This window comes from Chiloscyllium plagiosum, unplaced genomic scaffold, assembly GCF_037043375.1.
Source record: "Chiloscyllium plagiosum isolate Xiang-an unplaced genomic scaffold, Cpla_swu_hap1 HiC_scaffold_10, whole genome shotgun sequence".
Classification (NCBI taxonomy): Eukaryota; Metazoa; Chordata; class Chondrichthyes; order Orectolobiformes; family Hemiscylliidae; genus Chiloscyllium; species Chiloscyllium plagiosum.
Window position 1 is genome coordinate 37,812,282 of NW_028270148.1, and position 20,168 is coordinate 37,832,449.

At 39.4% G+C, this 20,168-nt stretch overlaps 1 protein-coding gene across 2 annotated transcripts in view; it reads right to left on the reverse strand.

The window, feature by feature from the left end:
* pigf (phosphatidylinositol glycan anchor biosynthesis, class F) overlaps window positions 1–20,168 on the reverse strand; it is a 119,837-nt gene that overhangs the window by 49,824 nt on the left and 49,845 nt on the right. The window lies entirely within an intron of this gene.

A 20,168-nucleotide genomic window follows, 5' to 3' on the forward strand; every position in this document is an offset into this window, starting at 1 on the left:
ATCCATTCCCAGAAATCTATAGAATGGACTCTAATTCAAAGTTAAATATGTAAATTTTTAAAATAACACAACTTCCTAATTTCAAAGCATATGACCTGCCACGTATTTGGTTCAGTTTAATCAGTTCCTATCCATTCTTTCTTAAATTGAGTAGCTAATAAATTTCTTTCTCCAAAAATACCTAATCCCATAAAATGGTGGTATATCTCATCAAGACATTTCATTTTATTTTAAAATATTGACTGGCCATGTGATTGACCAGTCAATTTTAATGCTGAGAATGGAAAGCTTTTAACAATTTGTTCTTGGGATATGGGCGAGTGACCAGGGCCTATTTACTACCTCACCCTGGTTGCCCAAGTTGGTGATGATGGGCCTTCTCGAGGCAGTGTAGTCATTGTGGTGAGGGTGGAAACGTCAGGATAACTATTCAGTACTTAAAAGATAGTGTGCATTTTGGAACATGTTATTTCCAAAACAATACTGCTCATAGAGCAATGACTAGTCATTGATAATAGTCCTCTACGATATGACAGAGCTCAACAAAATGTTTGTGCTGTTGTGTTGGATTAGCTCTAACCTACTGACGACTTGTTTATCAAAAGAGGAAGAATCGAATTGCTGGATCTTTTTTTTTGTAAAAAAAATACACTATGCCTCCGACTACCCACAGCTGCACAGAATCCGGTGGTTCCTGCTGGTTTAAAAATAATTAATTCACAGTAACCCGGAGAAATCCCCTATTGCAGTAATGCTACTTATATAGCAGAAGTTTCACTGCAAATGACACTGTACAGTCAATACCAAATTTCAAAACTAAAATGCTTCAGAAAAATAAACTTTCATTTCATAAAACTTTTCATTTTTCAAGGGTGACAGATTGAAATGTTTTGACTTAAATAACATCAAGTAATATTTAACTGGTTTGTTCCCCTCTACTTATTCTTTTGTCCTTTTACCTATCTAGGTCCTTTGTAAATAACATTCGGGCAGTGGTTGGAAAGTCAGTTTGAAAGACTGGACAAGAAAGTTAGTCAAAATGATGACATTCAGTCATAAAATTTCAAGGCCCAACAAACTCGTTCCTCACCCCTTGTGACTTCAAACAACCGAGATAAGTTAGCAGCTGTGCTCAAAGGGTTAAATTTGCATACTTCGGCATCTAAAATTCAATAGGACGATTTGAGATTTCAAAAGCATTGAATAGTTACAGGATGTGGAGTAGATTCAGTCCATTACACCTGTGCTTTTGCAAGAACAACTGTGTAAGTCCCACTCTAACCTAACCTTTATCCAGAGCACATTTTTCTGTCCAGCTGTTTTCCAAATGCATTTTTGTGAGCCACAATTGAATTTATGCGAACTACACATGAAGGTAATGGATTCCAGATCCTAGCCAGTCAGTGCAGAAGAAAAAGTTGGTCTTCCTACTGCTATTGTGACCAATTTTGTGACCGTTATGCCTAATTTCTATATTCAGCTGGCTTGCTAGCCTAGTGGTTAAAGGCACTTGAGCAGTCCTAAGCCAGAGCTGCTATAATTGGTCTGAGTCCCAAGCTCAGAGTGAGTAAGAGATGTTTCTATTCCTGATCATGTCTTGTGACTCCACTGGAAAATGTGGATGTCAAGATCAGCCATGTCTAGTCTGCGATACAATTCATGGCTGAGAAACTTCAGGGCAGCTCAAGTACATTAACTTAGGTAATGTACAGGAAGACTGCTTTTAACAGACCAAATCTATATAATAGTCAGCACCTGCACACGAGAAAAATCAGCACATTGGAAAAAAGAACTGGACAGATGAATCTAGCTGCCACTGAACCAGGAGAATCCCACATGAAATCAATTTATATAGTCTCAAGCCAGTTTCCTGGTAGGTGCACAGTCACTGCATAAAAGCTGCTTAAATTGGTTATAAAAACAGCTAGTTTAGGAAATGGGAAAAACCCATACTGGTTTAAGAGACATTTCAGGGGAATTGTCTGAGGCACATTTTAGGAAAGTGTACACTGCATCTATATTTGTTGTTCTACAAATAAAAATTATGTTTATTTACTTTAAAAATAAAAAATAAATCACCCTGTTTGTGTTTTATCTTGTCCAAATGTTGCTTTAAAACAAAAATTCTGTAAACAAATCAACTACTGTATTCACAAAACCTGCCCTCATGATTCAAAATAGGACATGACGAAAATAACTTGCTTCCTTTTTCCTTCAGGAATCTACACACCCCGTGTGCACTCAAACTTTGGATGGCCTTTTGACAAGTAATTGGCATTTTGAGTCTTGATTTAATCTCACAATTTATCTTTTAATCTAATTTTTATGACAAATGTTTGTCTATCCATTCTTTTTGAGGTAGTTAGAGAAGAAGAGAAAGATAAAAAGGGCGGGTATATTTTTGTGTCGGTTTGCCAGCTTGTTATACATTACCCAGCCTGTTGCCAATATTTAATCATTTCCTCATATCTAAATTATTCACACATTTTAAAAGGATCTAGATTATGTTGCTTTCTAAACTTTGTTAAAAGCCAAATAAAGTGATATACATTTAATGCTAAAGATCAATAAGAAGTGAGTGAATTTTCACCATTTATTTTTAATAATATAGAATCCATCATTACATCTAATATTTATGTTTTACACTTTTTTTCCTGAAGTCACTAAGGAAATATGCATTGTCTGGAGAAGGTGTTAGTAAACTGCCTCTTGAACCACTGCAGTTCATTTCGTGTAGGTACAGCCCCAAAGCCATTAGCGAGTGAGTTCCAAGATTTTGATTGAGCAAGACTGTAGCAAGGTGATAATATTTCCAAGTCAGGATGGTGAGTGGCTTGGAGGGGAACTTGCATGTCGTGGTGTTCCCAACTAAATGTTAGTCCTTATGGGCTTGCAAGATGCCATGAAAGGGGCCTTGGTTGAATTTCTGCAGTGCAACTTGCAGATGGCACATACTGCTACAATTGAGGGTTAGCATTGGACTGAGTAAATCTTTGTAGATGTGGTCTCAATCAAGTGAGCTGGTTTGCCATAGATGGTGTCAAGTGTTTTTGAGTGATGGAACTGCACTAATCCAGGGAGGTGGGAGTAATTCTGCACACTCCTCACCTGTGCCAGGTGTCAGGAGGTATGTTACTTGCTGAAAGATTACGAGCCTTTAATCTTCTCTTGTAGATACAGTACTTATACGATTAGGAGAAAGTGAGGACTGCAGACGCTGGAGACCAGAGTTGACAAAAATGTGGTGCTGGAAAAACACAGCAGGCCAGGCAGCATCCGAGGAGCAGGAGAATCGATGTTTTGGGCATAAGCCCTTATACAATTAGTCTGGTTCAGTTTCTAGTTAATGGTCACTCCAGGATTTTGACAATAGGGAAATTCAGTGATGGTGACGCCATTGAATGACAAGAGGCAATAGTTCAATTCTCTGTTGGAGATGGTCATTCCCTGGTACTGGGTGTTGAGAATATTACTTGCCACTTGTTAGCCCAAGTCCTGAATATAATCCAGTTCTTGCTGTACTTAGACATTAATTGCTTAAGTATCTAGGCCACAAATGATGCTGAATATTGTGTAGTCATCAGCAAACTTCCCCATCCCAATTTCTGACCTTAGGATGGCTAGAATGTCATGGAAGAAACCACTAAAAATGCATCCTGAGGAACTCATGCAGAGATGGCCTGGAGCAGACGTTAGATTAGATTCCCCAAGTGTGGTAACGGGACCTTCGGCCCAAAAGTCCACACTGACCCTCAGAGGGACATGACCCTCTCTCACTAATACCCTTGCATACAGATAAGGAAGGACACCACTTCGACTGGGACAATACATCCATCCTAGAACAAGCCAAACAGAGACACGCACAAGAATTCCTAGAAGCATGGCATTCCAACCGGAACTCTATCAACGAACACATTGACTTGGACCCCATTTATCACCCCCTGAGAAAAAGAACAGAAAATGACATCACCAACTATCGCCAAACATATACACAGAAAGCAGGAATCATCCGCAGTGCTTCGTCTGGAGGCTCACTGAAGATGTTACCTGGTATGGTGACGAAACGTCTGAAAACGAACCTTCCAACTCAGCAGGCTAACTTACATCCATTCCCCTACCCTATATTTACCCTTGACTAATGCATCTAACACTATGGGCAATTTAGCATGGCTAATTCACCTAACCTTTGGATTGTGGGAGGAAACCGGAGCACCCAGAGGAAACCCATGAAGACGTGGGCAAAATGTGCAAACTCTACACAGACAGCCGCCTGAGGCAGGAATTGAACCCAGGTCCCTGGCACTGTGAAGCAGCAGTGCTAACCACTGAGCCACCGTGCCGCCCATATTATATCACTATGACTGATCTCCAATAACCTCAACCATTTGCTTATGTGGTAGATATGACTAACTAGTGGACCATTTTCTTCCATATTCCCATTGAACCCAGTTTTGCTAGAACTACTTGATACACATGGTCAACTGCAGCTTTGATGTCAAAGGCAGCCACTCTTATCTCACCTCATGAATTCAGCTTTCTTTCATGTTTGGACAAAGGCTGCAATGAGGTCAGGAGCTGAGGGGCTCTGGCGTAACCCAAACTGAGCAGTGAGCAATTTATTGCTAAGTAAGTGCTGCTTGAGAGCAGTGCTAATGGTATCTTCCACCACCTCACAGATAATCAAGAGTAAACTAATGGGATAGTAATTGGCTGGGTTCAGTTATCCTAGTTTATGGGAAATTTTACACAGGTCTGGGTAGATGCCAGTGTTGCAGCTGCACTGGAACAACTTGGCTAGGGTTGCAGCATATGAAAAGACCATATGAAAAACATGGCTAGAATAGTTTATGCATCCTTAAACTGCCCTGAGGCATATCCGACTACTTGATCTACCTAGCTAGTAATTTTATTTTGTCAACTTTTTTTTTTAAAAACAATTAAATCATACCCTAATCTTCCTCCTTCCATTGTCCACCAATGTACTGTAGCTCTGGCTGTGATGTTTCAAAGCAAGGGCACAATCTCAGAATAAAGGTAACGACATTGAAATGAGGAATCACCTTCACTCAGGAGGGTAGTGAACCTTTGACATTCTCTATGACAGAAGCTTTGGAAGCTCAGGTCATTAAATAAGTTCAACACAGTGACTGATAATTTCTCGTTTCTAACAATATTAATGGATAAGGAATAGTGTAGGAACGTGGCATTGAGGTAGATGATAAGCCACGGTAGAGCACGCTTAAGGGGCTGAATGGGCTACTCCTCCTATTATGTTATCAACACATCCTTACATAAAATTTACATGATATCCCACTAGTTAATTAGCTGGCCACTTAAGTCATTATCGTTTCTTGAACATCGATCTTTGATATTTTTATCTAGTCAGATAGCTCAGCAGCAAAATTTATGACTGGAAATATCCCCCGTAATATTTGAGATACCCAATCATGAAGGGTTTTTCAACAATCATAGGTACGTGGGCAATGAAAGAGAAATGGGGTAGCAAGTTTGCTTCTCATTGCAGTCTGCAGAACACAAGTGAATTTACTGCACAATTATTGTGTACAGTATGTGATGAACTATACAGGGTGTAGTTTCAATTTGCTGGATTTTATTGGCTGTTGGAAAGTAAAGTGTCAGATTTGTCTTTGGAATGTGAACTGGATCAAATAAAATTTGATATTTTCTCATCTGAAGAATTGATCACACAGACACAAATGCAGACAACAATGCTGTATTGGTCTCAGGGCCTGTAACATGTTTTAAGTTTCAGATGCCCAAATATGTTCAGCAGAAGAAAGGACATAAAGACAACTACAGCATTCAAGAACACCTACACTGATCTGAAAAATGAAAGTTGCAAATATTTACTTAAGCAATTTTAAAAGCACAGTTTATCTAAACATACATGTAGCTTATTTATTAAGAATTCATGTTTGATTTACTTACACGCTATGAGGAAATGTGAAAGTGCCATGTAATCAGTTTAACTGAAAACTAGTGCCAAGATAAAATTAGCATCTGCTTTTCTTTAAAACAATCTTGCTAGTATAACAGTATCCTTCACTGGATCTACCATACTTATAATATGCACCTAAATAACTATTAAATTCCCAAACTTGCCGGAAATTTAGAAACCAGCATCTTGAACTATTTTGATGGATTTAGATATTCTGCAAGCATCTTGCAAATAAAACTATTGGCAGGACATTGATACTTGATTAAAGTTTAACACTAGGTTTGCAACTAAAATACTTTATGAGCTGGTTTCTTGTTAGGAAGTTTACTCCTTGTTTTAAAAATAGATTCTTATGAACTGGAGTGAGAACATTGTCCAATGATGAGAGTCTGTCCAAAATGGATCTTTATTCTCTAGAGTTTAAAAGAGTAAGGGGTGATCTCACTGAAACAAAAGGTTTTTAAAACAAACCTGACAGAATAGATTTGCAGAGACTGAAGCCTCTGTGATATCGAGAACGCAGATGCATAGTCTCAGGCGCTTGGAAGACGGAGATGAGAATTCTTTTTCATTCAAAAGGTTGGTGAACGAGTTTCTATTGTCATATACATTTAAAGTTTCAATAAGACAGAGTCTTACCCTCTCAGGGAGTCAAGGGAGGAGGCGGGGAAGAGGAATTAAAACCAATGATCAATGATCTTGTGAATGGTAGAGCACACTCAGGGAGCTGTATGGTTTAATCCTACTCATATCTCTTAGGTTGCATGGTCTGTTTGTTTTTCTTTAAAGAAATCAATCTAATGCATTGCTAATGCAAGACAAGATAAGGCTAGGAGCAAATGAACAAAGTGCTTTTAACATCGATCAGTTTATGGGAACTTTTCACCTATATCCATTGTCTCATGCACATTTACTACTGCAGCGTTTTTAAAGACTGCAATCCAATTGTCAAAAATCTACAAAAGGGGATAACTGCTCAGTTCCTCTCTGGTATGATGTGCACATTTAAGCAATACTAAATACACAAATTGGTCAGATTTATACCGCCTGCTGCTTTGCTAGAGGCTTGCAGTCCCAAAAGCAAGACTTCTTCACTTTTGTAAAAATATTGTATGGCAAAATTGCTAATAAATAAATGAGAACAGTTTTCTTTCCAAGACCTGACATCCTACCATCCTCCCCCCACCCCATTCTATATTAATATCACAATGTACATTTTCACACCCGTTTGAAACCATTCAGCATTCAATTCCAGACAGTTACAGTGTTTCTCAGTTCCCCTCAGTTTTCATAGCAACTCTGAAACAAGCCACATTAACATTTTAGGGTGGGGGAAGAAAAAGTAGTATGGCCTTAGGGCAGCACGGTGGCTCAGTGGTTAGCACTTCTGCCTCACAACACCAAGGATCCAGGTTTGATTCCCATATGTGTGGAGTTTGCACATTCTCCAAGTGTCTGCGTAAGTTTCCTCCGAGTGCTCCGGCTTCCTCCCACGGTCCAAAGATGTGCAGATCAGGTGAATTCGCTATGCTATATTAGGTGCATTAGTGTTCGTGCATTAGGGGTAAATATAGGTTAGGGGAATGGGTCTGGGTGGGTTACTCCTCAGAGTGGACTTGCTGGGTCAGAGGGCCTGTAGGGAATCTAAAAGTGTTAAACTAAAATTGCAGATGTTGACAGTCAAGTTACTTAATCTTCAAATTTCCTGTTAGCTTGGTAAAAAAGATGGGGTCAGGCACTGCAGTATAAAAAATGGAAGTGCTATTGTAGTCTCAGATGTTCTTTTTCCCCATCTGGTCTTGCAAGGAAACTAGAAGAGTGCTTTTGGTTTGGCAGATAAGTGCAGTACTGTGTATTACAGTCAAGAAGCATGCTCTGTCATATGGTTCAATTATGGTTTATAAACTGCTTGTCGATTCCTTATAAAAATGTCATCATTAAATGAGGCAATAGCAGTGTTTACCAAGCCCAGGAAGAAGGAAATAGCTGATCGTGCATTGGCAGAGAACATGCTGATGCAAAAGACAGCTTGATTGACTGAACCTTCAACTTCACAAGTGGAACAAGTTGAAGGTGGAGTCGTTAATTTAGAACTGTCTAATAGAGAGCACTATTCTGGTTCACAGTGCACTACAGAGGGTGGGGTTCACCTTATGAGGACTGTGGAAATCTCAATATCAGTAGTTGAAATAGAACAATATAGAAAATGACCAGAAAGCTCCAGTAGTCCAAAAACAAACTACACTAACCATTAAGTATTAGCATTATTAAGAAACTTAAGTTATTCAACAGCTTTGTATTGTCAGCCTTGGCTTTAGTGGTAGTTCTCTTCACTGTACTGGAAAGTTAGTTAGGGAAACATTCAAACTTCCTTCCAGAAACTAATGCATATATTACACATTAATATTGATATGTGCCACAATATCTGCACCTCGACCCTGGAGTCGTGACATTAAAGCAAAAGGACTCTCTGCCTTCTAATCTAGCTCAAACATATTGTAATGGCCTTTTTGAGGAAGAGGAGCAAGAGAGTATCATTTGAAAAACTATTTTCTAGTATTTATCTCATTGCTCTACAGGAAAGCATGCTGCTGCAGTGGCCTCAAATACAGCAGTGATTGTATTTCAAACAACTTGATTTGCTACATTTAACTTTGGGATGCACCATATAAATGCATGTTCATTCCTTCAATAATGTAATTGAAAGATGTTTCATTTAGGGTCTAACCCAAAGAATTTTGTGACAAAAGTTCCAACCCAAGAAGATGCCATTAACAGAACCAGTCAACTGTACTTTGGTTAAAAGCCAAAATATATAAAGATCAGACAGAGAATCACGTCCCACAAATGAAAACGTATCTTAGCCTATCTTAACAATCAACTTTTGTCATGGCCAGAAGCAATGGATGGCTATAACACTAAGTGACCAAAACAGTAAAACACACCCAGACAGAAAGAGTGATCTAAAAAGGGCAAAGTGGAACTTCTGACAAATCTTCGTTTTTATTAAAGATTACAAACATCTGTCTTAAAAATTTTTTTAAAATGATATACTGGAATCAGAATTAGTGAGAGTTGGTAGGGTGCTGGTAATAAAAATAGGGCTGGAATTTATTCCACTCAGAAAGAAGAACTGAATTCAGAACAATCAAGATTGTTTCAGGAAAGCCTCAACTAACTTAAAAGAAATTGTGACATGCTGGCATAGCTAGCAGCCTGAAGCAGCAATTCAAAGACAAGATTATTTTTGAAGTAACTTGCCCCACAGGTGCCTGGGAGTGAACATGCTGCAAGACACAGTGTAAACCCATCCTGCTGACCAGGCAGCTACAGAAAGGATTGGACCTCCCCAACTCTAAAATTAAAAATATAAAGTTCCCTTCTCCCACTGCTGGACTGACACTCAGCTTGCGTGTTAACAATCGCGTCGGTCACTTGTGCCAACAACCTGAGCAGTTCTAGAAGGGAGAATTTGCCCCACTGGTGACTTAACCCTGCTGTCAATCAGAACCATATGCCTTACTCATAGTCCCCTGCGGCCTCCTCCCTTAAAACTGCCAGCAACTGAAGAAATGGAAAGGCGCTCAAACATTTATGTTAAATCAAAGAACATAAACCTAGAAGATAAGAACCTATGGTGTTGGAGGTAGTATATGGGTATGGACGATTGGTTAACTAATTGAAAGCAGAGAATTGGAATAAAGGGAACCATTTTCAGGATGCAACTTGCAAATAGTGGAATGCCACAGAAATAATTATTTACCATATATACTAGTAATTTGGATGAAGGAATTGAATGTATTATCATCATGTTTTTAGATCACAGAAAAATAGGTGGGAAGGCAAGTGGTGACAATGACAGAGCATCTACAAAGCAATATAGGCAGATTAAATGGAAGGACAAAACTGGCAGATGGAATATAATGTGAAAATATATGAAACTATGCCCTTTGGGAGGAAGGATAAGGAAAGCCGCAGAGATGCAGGGGTCCTTGTGCATAAATCACATAAAAGCTAGCATTTAAGCATATAGTGGAAGTTAAATGGAATGGTGGCCCCTATTTCAAAGTGAATGGGTGATAAAAATAGCTAAGTCTTGCTAAAATTATACAAGACACTAATTAGACAACAGCTAGAACACTAAATAGTTTTGGACCTCTTACCTAAAGGAGAGGTAAACTGATTTAGGAGGCAACCTAGAGAAGGTGAATTATGTGATTCCAGTTACAGAAGGACTTTTTTTTGGAGTAGGCTGGAACTGTATGCATTGGAGTTAAGAATGAGAGGTGACCTTACTGAAACATACAAGATTCTTACAAGGTTTGACAGGGTAGATGCTTAGAAATTGCTTCTCCTTGTGGAAGGGTATAGGACCAGAGAACAAAATCACAAAGCATGTGGTGGCCCACTTAAGACAGTGACAAGGAGGAATTTCTTCTCTCAGAAGGGTGTGCATCTGTGGAATTCTTTTCTGCAGAGGATAGGTCATTAAGTGTCGTCAACACGGATAAAGATTTAATGAACAAAGGAACCAAGAGCTATAGAGAAAAGGCAAGAAAGTAGAACTGTGGATGATCAAATCAGCAATGGTTTCAGTGCATGGCAGTGCAGAGTCAATTGCCCAAATGATCCACTTCTGCTCCTAAACTTATGACTATATAGCCTCTTGTTGTTCTACTTGTATTACCTTCTGTGTAAGCTGAGTGCAAGGCCTCAGGATCTCTGCCCCTATGAAGTAACCCTCAGTGAAACAGACACGAGAAGTAGGGAATAGCCTTGAATAACAATGAAGCTCAAACATGAAATTTCAAAAGCTCACTGAGAATACTCAGATAATCAAGCTGCAAATTATTCATCAATTGCACTACTTTGATGTAGCAATCCATTAAATAGAGTATTTGGAATTCACAAAAAAATGCTGAAATGCAGACAACTCCCTTTATCTAGAGCACTCTCAGGAATTTCTGAGAACTGGGTTCAGCACTGGACATGAGATTGAAACATACTCCTTAGATTGAAACAACAGCAAGTCCATTTGTTGTCTCATCCTACTCTGACACTGAACCAAACTATGCTAATTTCCATGTACCTACATTAGTTCTATGGTCCTTAGTTAACAAAAATACAATTTATTTCAGTTTTGAAATTTTCAATTGGCCTAGCTTCAGTATCTTTTTGATTTTGGGATGGGGGTGAGGGAATTCAAAATGAAAATGTTTTGGATTCTTACTAACTTTTCTTTGGAGGATGGTTTCCTGACATCATCCTTGTATAGATTAGATCTCAGAGTTCTGCCTTTATCTGGACTCCTAATGCCAGAAGAAACAGCTTCTCTCTACCAACTTATTAATTCCCTTTATTACCTGAAACACCTTAATTCGATCATCCCTGGGAATACAAACAGAATCTGCTACCTATACTCAAATTTAACCATTTTTACTCAAAATCTGGTTGTTGCACCTCTCAAAAGGCCAATATACCATTACCTAGGAGCTGAATCTGGAACTGAACTTAGATGACATGAAATCTCAATTGCCATGCCTTTGTGTTCCTGCAATCCTTTAGTTAAGGCCAATATTCCATTGGCATTTTAAAATACTTCTGCACTCCTCCAATGGCTTTTAGTGAATTCTGTAGAAGGAGAGATTATATCAACACATACTTCATAAGAACAGCAATTTTTAATTCATGGGGCATTGAAGGTGGAGGAGTTATGTGGTGAGTCACTAGCGGTAGAATGCATGGTCTCATTCACTCTCGACAGGTATGGCATTTAGATCACTTTTCAATTCAGCTTCTGATGACCCCAGAGCTGGAAGATTTCTTATTGGCAAATGAATGTCATGAGGAGACGGTTAGGCTCTTTATTGCTGGAGATGATCAGTGCCGGTCACTTGGGAAGCATGGATGTTGTTAGCACTTCTTATGGCTCTATGACTATGACCTGTGGAAATGTACTGACCCCATCTTCCTCCAAAGTTGTGACGTGGAGATGCCGGTGTTGGACTGGGGTGGATGAAGTCAGAAGTCACACGACACCAGGTCATAGTCCAACATGTTTATTTAAAATCACAATCTTTTTTAGCGCTGCTCCTTTGTCAGGTGAAGATTTCACCTGGGAGGAAACCAGATCACCTGGAGAAAACCTATGCAGACATGGAAAGAATGTGCACACTCCACAGGAAGAAGAAAAGGCTGAAACATTAGATTAGATTAGATTATTTACAGTGTGGAAACAGGACCTTCGGCCCAACAAGTCCACACTGACCCGCCGAAGCGCAACCCACCCATGCCCCTACATTTACCCCTTACCTAACACTACGGGCAATTTAGCATGGCCAATTCACCTGACCTGCACATCTTTGGACTGTGGGAGGAAACTGGAGCACCCGGAGGAAACCCACGCAGGCACGGGGAGAACGTGCAAACTCCACACAGTCGGTCGCCTGAGGCGGGAATTGAACCTGGGTCTCTGGCGCTGAGAGGCAGCAGTGCTAACCACTGTGCCACCATGCCGCCCACTTGATTTCTCGTTTGACAAATACTGCCAGACCTGTTGAGTATAGCCAGCATTTTCTGTTTTTCTTACAGTTGAGCTATATTTTCAATGCAAATGACCTGTGCTTTAAATGATCAGTTTGAAGACTCTATTGTTCTTCCACACAATTTTATTTAATGAAACGTTTGGTGGTGAGGGTGTATTGTTTAATTGTTTAGGAATAAGCAAAAGTTTCTTTCTGGATATATCATCCAGGCACTTGTTACTTCAGTATTCTGTGGCATTTCTTGTGGTTTCAAACTGAATCCTGGGCCCATCTTGAAATTAGTTTTGTACATTCATACACTATCACTTCTGCTTCTTACTTAAACTGTTTAATTTTCAGTCAAGATTTACTGAATTCCTTGTTCTGATTCTTATCTGCTAATCCTTGCTGTAAGTTGTATGTAGTCTTTAAAAACAAAAGGGACTGCACTCTGTTAAAGATCAAACAACCTTTCTGATATCAGCCTGAAAACTAATTAGCTCTGTGTAAGGCAGATGGCTGCCAATACATGTATACTCAAACATCAGTTATTGCTTTTAAGTAGGGGATCAAATTGGAGACAACTGGGTAAGCGGGGAAAAAAAGTGAAACACTAAAGTTTGTGCTCCACTGTATATATCCTTACAGCTCTTTCGCAAAGACAGCAACTCGTTATGCAAATTAAATTGTCCGTCATTGACTCAAAGTCAGAGTTGTACAGCATAGAAACAGACCCATCGGAATGGGTCTAACTCGTCCATGCTGAGCAGATATCCTACATTAATCTAGTTCTATCTGCCAGCATTTGGCTCATATTCCTCTAAATCCTTCCTATTCATATATCCATCCAGATTCTTTTTAAATTTGTATTTGTGCCAGGCTCACCACTTCTTCTGGCATTTCATTCCAGGCATACACCATCCTGCGGCTGAAAGAGTTGCCACTTGGATCCCTTTTAAATCTTTCTCTTCTCACCATAAACCTATGCCCTCTAGTTTTGGACTCCCTCCCCATGGGAAAAGACCTTGACTATTAATCCTACCCATGCCCGTCATGATTTTTAATCAACCTCTATAAGGTCACCCCTTATAGAGGACGCTCCAGGGAAAATAGCCCCAGCCTATTCAGCCTCTCCCTATAGCTCAAAACATCCAACATCCTTGTAAAACTTTTCTGAACCCTTTCAAATTTAGTTGCATTTTACAAAAAAGAATCTTGTTATGTCTAGAAAACAATTGCATTACTATTTGATAAACACTAACACAAATACCAGTATATAAATAGCATTTTAACACCACAAGGTCTCTTGGTGTTACATGGCCTGAAGTACAGTTGCTGTTGTAATGTAAGATACATCGCAGCCAGTTACAGACATCAAGCTTCCACAGGCAGCAATGGGATAATAACTACAACATCAATGAATAACCGATAAATAACTGTGGCATTAAATCTGCAAGACAGCCTTTTTGATGAGCTAGTCCAACCAGAATGTAGAAACATAAACAATGGCCATCACCTGAAGAATGCTTAATCACTTGTCCCGGACATTTAATGGCAATAACATTTCTAAGTGGAAACGAAAGAGACAAAGATACACCCTTAAGAGGTGAAGAAGACATAAGAAGAGCAAAGCTTGCTCAAGATTCTTTGGCTACGATTTGATAACTGTTTGGAATCAAATACGTCTTTAAGTGGTTAAGCTATATTCGTTGAGGAACAAACACTTCTGAATTAGCCCTTCTCTTACACCACCCTGTCAGCAACAATGTCTATGTGGGTTTCCTCTGGGTGCTCCAGTGTCCTTCCACGGTCCAAAGATGTACAGGTTAGGTGAATTGTCCATGCTAAATTGCCCATAGTGCTTCAGTATATGCAGGTTAGGTGCATTAGTCAGGAGAAATGTAAAATAATAGAGGTCTGGTTGGGATATTCTTCAGAGAGAGTTAGTGTGGACTTGTTGGGCCAAATGGCCTGCTTCCACACTGTAGGGATTCTACTCTACTCTATAAAAGAAACATTTGCATTTGCCTATCCATTTTCTATAAAATATGGCAGAAAAGGCCAACCGTCTATCATTTGGATGCGTCATACACATCCTGTCTGACCAATTAAATCTTCAATGATTTACTGCTCAGGACTAGTTTTTTTTGACAGTTAATATAAGAGGACTTATGTAATGAAGTCATTAAATGGCAAAAGAAGCCTGAACAATAGTCACCTTTGGACTTAATTGTACTAAATAAAATGTCAGTAGGATTACTATGAAGTAGAATTAAAGCCACAAATCTCTCACAATGAAACATCATTACATTCCTCATTCGGCAAGGACAGTGAGGCAGTTCTCCTCGCCCACTACACGCATGTGTCAATGGTTCGCAGATGGAAAGCATATTTTTGCTGAATGAGGTTGTAACTGCTCTTTTCTCAATCACTGTATGACTAGGCAGAGCTCCATCTAGCAGTATGACAAAGAACTGCTGAAACCTGAGCTGCAAGAGAAAGGGCACGGGAAGGTGAGGGAAAAAATAAGGAAGGCGAGCAAGAGAAAATGACAGAGAAACAAACACACAAAGCACAAGTGGTCAGGTAGCAGCAGAAAGGTGGCAAAAACATTATATATTAAGCAAGGAAAATAGTTAAGTTGAGAGATACACAGAACATAATGACTGCCAGGGTATAAGCCAGGGCAGCACGGTGGCTCAGTGGTTAGCACTGCTGCCTCACAGCACCAGAGACCCAGGTTCGGTTCCAGCCTCGGGTGACTGTCTGTGTGGAGTTTGCACGTTCTCCCCATGTCTGTGTGGGCTTCCTCTCAGTCCAAAGATGTGCAGGTCAGGTGAATTGGCCATTCTAAATTGCCTGTGGTGTCAGATGCATGTCAGAGGGAAATGGGTTTGGGTGGGTTACTATTCGGAGGGTTGGTGTGGACTTGTTGGGCCGAAGAGCCTGTTTCCACACTGTAGGGAATCTAATCATCTAATCAATTGCCACCAAGCCACAATGAGAGATAAAGTGTTGCTGATGAGATGGCTCTGAGTCATTCACATGAAGCAAATAGGAAAGAGTTCAGGTGGATGCTCAAACATTTGGGAGGTGCAGAAAAGGTAGCAGCCCATTGAAAACTGAAGCTCCAGAAATGACGGAGGAAAGAAAGAAAAGCCAAAGAGCTTGTGCTTGCTGGCGCCATTACAAGTCTCCCGAAATGGAACAGGCACGTTTTAACTAATTTTTTAAGCATAACTTAAAAAACACTTTAGGGGAATAGAGCAAGAAGAATGTGAAGCTAGGCTCAGTTACTCATGAGGTTTTGGAGATTAGGGGAGTGTAATTAGAAAACTGTGTGAATAATAGTATGAGCACTAGTTAGTTGATTTCTCTTTTATGGAGAAGTTTAAGCAAGCTTCATTCAAATGGATTGTGGATCATGGGACGGCCACCAATGTTGGTTCAGTAATCTGCCCACTGCAAGCATAGAACTGTTGGTGGTGTGGGAACTAGACGGAGTGGTTGCCTTTATAGTCTTTGATAATATTTCCGTTACAAGAGGTATATCGCGAGGACACGCAGTTTGAAAGCCTTGATAAATAGTTATGAAAGAAAGTGGCATTTAACGAGTTGAAAAGAATCAGTCAAAACTGAATCAAATTAGAAATCGTGCCTGCAACACCTCAGACAAATATATCACCCAGTGAATTCCTAATCTCAATTACATTTATGTGATGGAGTGCCACATACCATGTCCATACACAATTAAAGATAATTCTCTAAAGGCCCTTCTTGTGTGTTCTATCTCATAGACTGGAGCAGATAGTTCAGATTAATATTAGAGTACAGTATTGAGACTGTTACATGGTCTGCTAATGCTGTATTTTGGATGACGTGTTGAACCATGACCCCAACGGGTCTCTCAGGTAGATGTAAACAATAGTTTGGCACAATTTGATGAACAAAAATAAAGTTATTTCTGATGTATTTCCCAATATTTATGCTTAAATCAACAATAATAAAGATTTCATGATTTTTCGCAAAGCTGATTTTGCCATCTTTCTCTGGGTAAATTTTCACTGCTGCATTTCCCCACATTAAAAGAGTGAAGTGACTACAGTTTCAAAATAATTATTTGTCGATGAGGTACTTGGTGATATCCAAGCTTGCACTTGGGCCAAGAGGGACAAACCAAGGAAAAAGAATTAGAGGAAGAAGCTCTTTGTAAATAATGAAAAATGAATGAAAACATCTTAGAAATATAAATAGAAAACCAAAAGGTTTGTCAATAAAGATGTGACAGAATGGTTACAAACAATGGAAACTGAAAAGAAAAAAGTTTAAGATTAAGTTAATGAATCACAAGTGTTCCAACTGTTACATATTGTTGAATAATGGTACGAGTGAGAATGTGGCAGATTTTGCAGGTTGTTTTTAAATAAAAGTGAGTGTCTTGGGAGTACTCATTTCCATAGGAATACTGGCCAGGAATTCTCATCAGCAAAGAATTCTATTTTGGTGTAACAGTTTCTGGAGTTTATTCAAGTTGTCAAAAACCATCAAGGCAGATATGCACACTAAGCAAAATTGTACAATATTAAAAAATTCCGCTTTGCTACTTTTTGAAAGCAACTGAAAACATCTCAAGTTTTCCCTTTTGTATTCAAAGTGATCAAAGCTACAAATGCTACACTTTTCTTTTGCACAGCTCCAAAATGTGCCAGTTTCACTATAGTCCCCTTCATTGAATCGATTTGAATTTTCCATTTCCTGCATTATCCATCCTTGTTAATCCTTGGTATCTGGCATCTCAGTTAGATTCTTGTTGCAAACGTAAGACTGGTTTAACACCAGTGAAAAAAAAACACTTGGAACTCTAGATGCAGAGTTTTGGTCTCCACATTTCTGGAAGGATATTGTTACAATAGAAGGAATGCAACAAAGGTTCACAGACCTGTTCTTGGAGGGATTGGGACTATCCTCTGAAGAGAGATTGGGCAAGCTGGTCTTGTATTCTTTTAGAGTTTCAAAAGAATGAGAGATGATTTTGTTGAAACATGCAAAATTCTTCCAAGGATAGACAGGACAGATCTAGGCAGGATGTTTTCCACAAGGGGAATCTAGAACCTGGGGCACAATTTGCAAAAAACGAATAATGCAACTTAGGGGCTGAGATGAGGAATTTTTTTAAAACTCAGAGGGTTCTTACTGCTTTGAAATTCTCTCCCACAGAGGGCTGGGAAGTTCAGTCTTTGAGTATGTTTAAGGTAGCAATGAACAGATTTCTGATTTACGCTGAGGTAGAGGAGTATGGGGAAATGGATAAAAGACAGTGAAATGTTTCATCAGCCACAGAATGATGGGGGAGGCTCAATGGGCTGAGAACACTCAAATAAAAGAGTCCTTAGGTGAATGGAGTATTCTAATCCACTGTATCAAAGCTGTTCAATAAAAAATTGGCTTGCATTTACATAGAATTGTTCATGAACCCTCTTCGGGTCCCCAGCATCGCAGGTGCCAGTCTTCAGCCAATTCAGTTCACTTCACAATGCATTAAGAAATGGATGAAAGGACCCAATACTCCAAAGGCTATGGGCCCTGACAACATTTGCCAATAGTAGAGTCGGATTCATCCAGTCATACAGCATGGAAACTGACCCTTCGGTCCCACTGGTCTACACTGATCATTTTCCCAAACCAAACTAGTCCCACCTGCCTGCATTTGACCCATATCTCTTGAAAGCTTACCATTCATGTAATTATCCAAATGTACTTTAAATGTTATAACTTTAGTAAAGCTTTTGACAAGGTTCTGAAAGGTAAAGTTAGGCCACATGGGATTCAGGGTGAGCTTGCTAACTGGATACATAATTGGCTTAAGGCAGGACACAGAGTAATGGTAGAGGGATGCTTTTCGAACTGGAGGCCTGTAACCAGCGGTGTTCCACAGGGATTGGCTCTGGGTCCACTTTTGTTTGTCATTTATCTAAATGATTTGGTTGAGAACACAGAAGGCATGGTTAGTAAGTTCGCGGACATCATCAAAATTGGTGGCATTATCGACAGTGAAGAAGGTTCTCAGAGTACAAAGCGATCTTGATCAAATGGGTCCATGGGCTGAAAAATAGCAGTTGGAGTTCAATCTGGATAAATGCGAGGTATTGCATTTTGGGACAACAAACAAGGCTTATCTAATTAATGTTAGAGCCTTGGGTAGTGTTGTAGAACAGAGGGACTTGGGTTGGAGGTACATAATTCTTTGAAGTTTGTGTCACATATAGTGTTGGTAGTTAAAAAGGCATTTGGTTCACTTGCCTTCATTGCTCAGTCCTTTGAGTATCTGAGTTGGGAAGTCATGTTGAGCCTGTACAAGATATTGGTGAGGCCTCTTCTGGAATACCGTGTCCAGTTCTGGTCACCCAGTTATAGGAAGGATATTATTAGACTGGAGAGGGTTCAAAAGAGGTTTACCAGGACGTTGCCAGATATGTAAGGTTTGAGTTAAAAAGGACTGGTTAGGCTGGGATTTGTTTCATTTGAGTGTAGGAAGTTGAGAGGCGACCTGATAGAAGTTTATAAAATAAGGAGGTATAGATAGAGTAAATGGTAGTTGTCCTTTCTCTAGCATAGGGATTTCAAGTCTAGGGGGCACATTTTTAAGGTGCGAGGAGAGAGACTTAAAAAGAATGAGAGGAAATTTTGTTTTGTTTTACACAGGGGGTGGTTCGTGTGTGGAATGAACTTCCTGAGGAAGTGGTGGATGTGGGTATAATTACATCGTTTAAAAGACATTTGGATTAATACACGAATAGGAAAGGTTTGGAGGGATATGGACCAGCAGCAGACAGGTGGGACCAGTTTAGTTTGGGTTTATGTTTGACATGGACCAGTTGGACCGAAGTGTCTGTTTCTGTGCTGTATGACTCTACGACTGTATTTAATATCACTCCCATCTTCTGATGTTCAACACAGACAACCTTGTTGATCTTTAAGGGGTCCCATTCTCTCTCTACTTGCTCTTAATGTACTCTTTGGATTAGCTTTAATCATATCAGCCAAGGCGCTCTCAAATTAGCAGGGCAAAGAGAGGATATATCTTTTTACACGAGAGATTCATTTGATCCAAGTTATCTAATATGAATTCTTTCTTACTGTTGGCTAGAGTCTTAATATCTTGAATCATCTATTATATCCTACTCTTTCCAAGCCTTCCTTTCAATCTAACAGAAACATAATGCCTCTGAACTCTTGTTATCACACTTTTGAAAGCCTCCCATTTGTGCGTCGTCCCTTTAAGTGCGAATAGCCTACTCCAATCAACTATTGAAAGTTCTTGTCTCAGACCATTAAAATTTGCTTTACTCCAATTAAGAACATTTACTTTTATGGAAGGCTTATACTTTTCCATAACTATTTAAAATTAATAAAATTATGATCACTAGTCCCAAAGTGTTCTCCTACCAACACTTCAGTCACTTGTTCTGCTCCTTCTCTAGTAGGTACATTTAAATATTGACAAAGAAAATTTTCTTGAACACATTTAACAAATTCCTCACATCCAAGCATTTAACACTATGGCAGTCCCAGTCAATGTTTGGAAAATTAAAATCCCCCACTATTACAACCTTATTATTCTTATATATCTGAGATCTCTCTACATACTTGCTCCTCAATTTCCCTCTAACTATTGAGGACCCTAT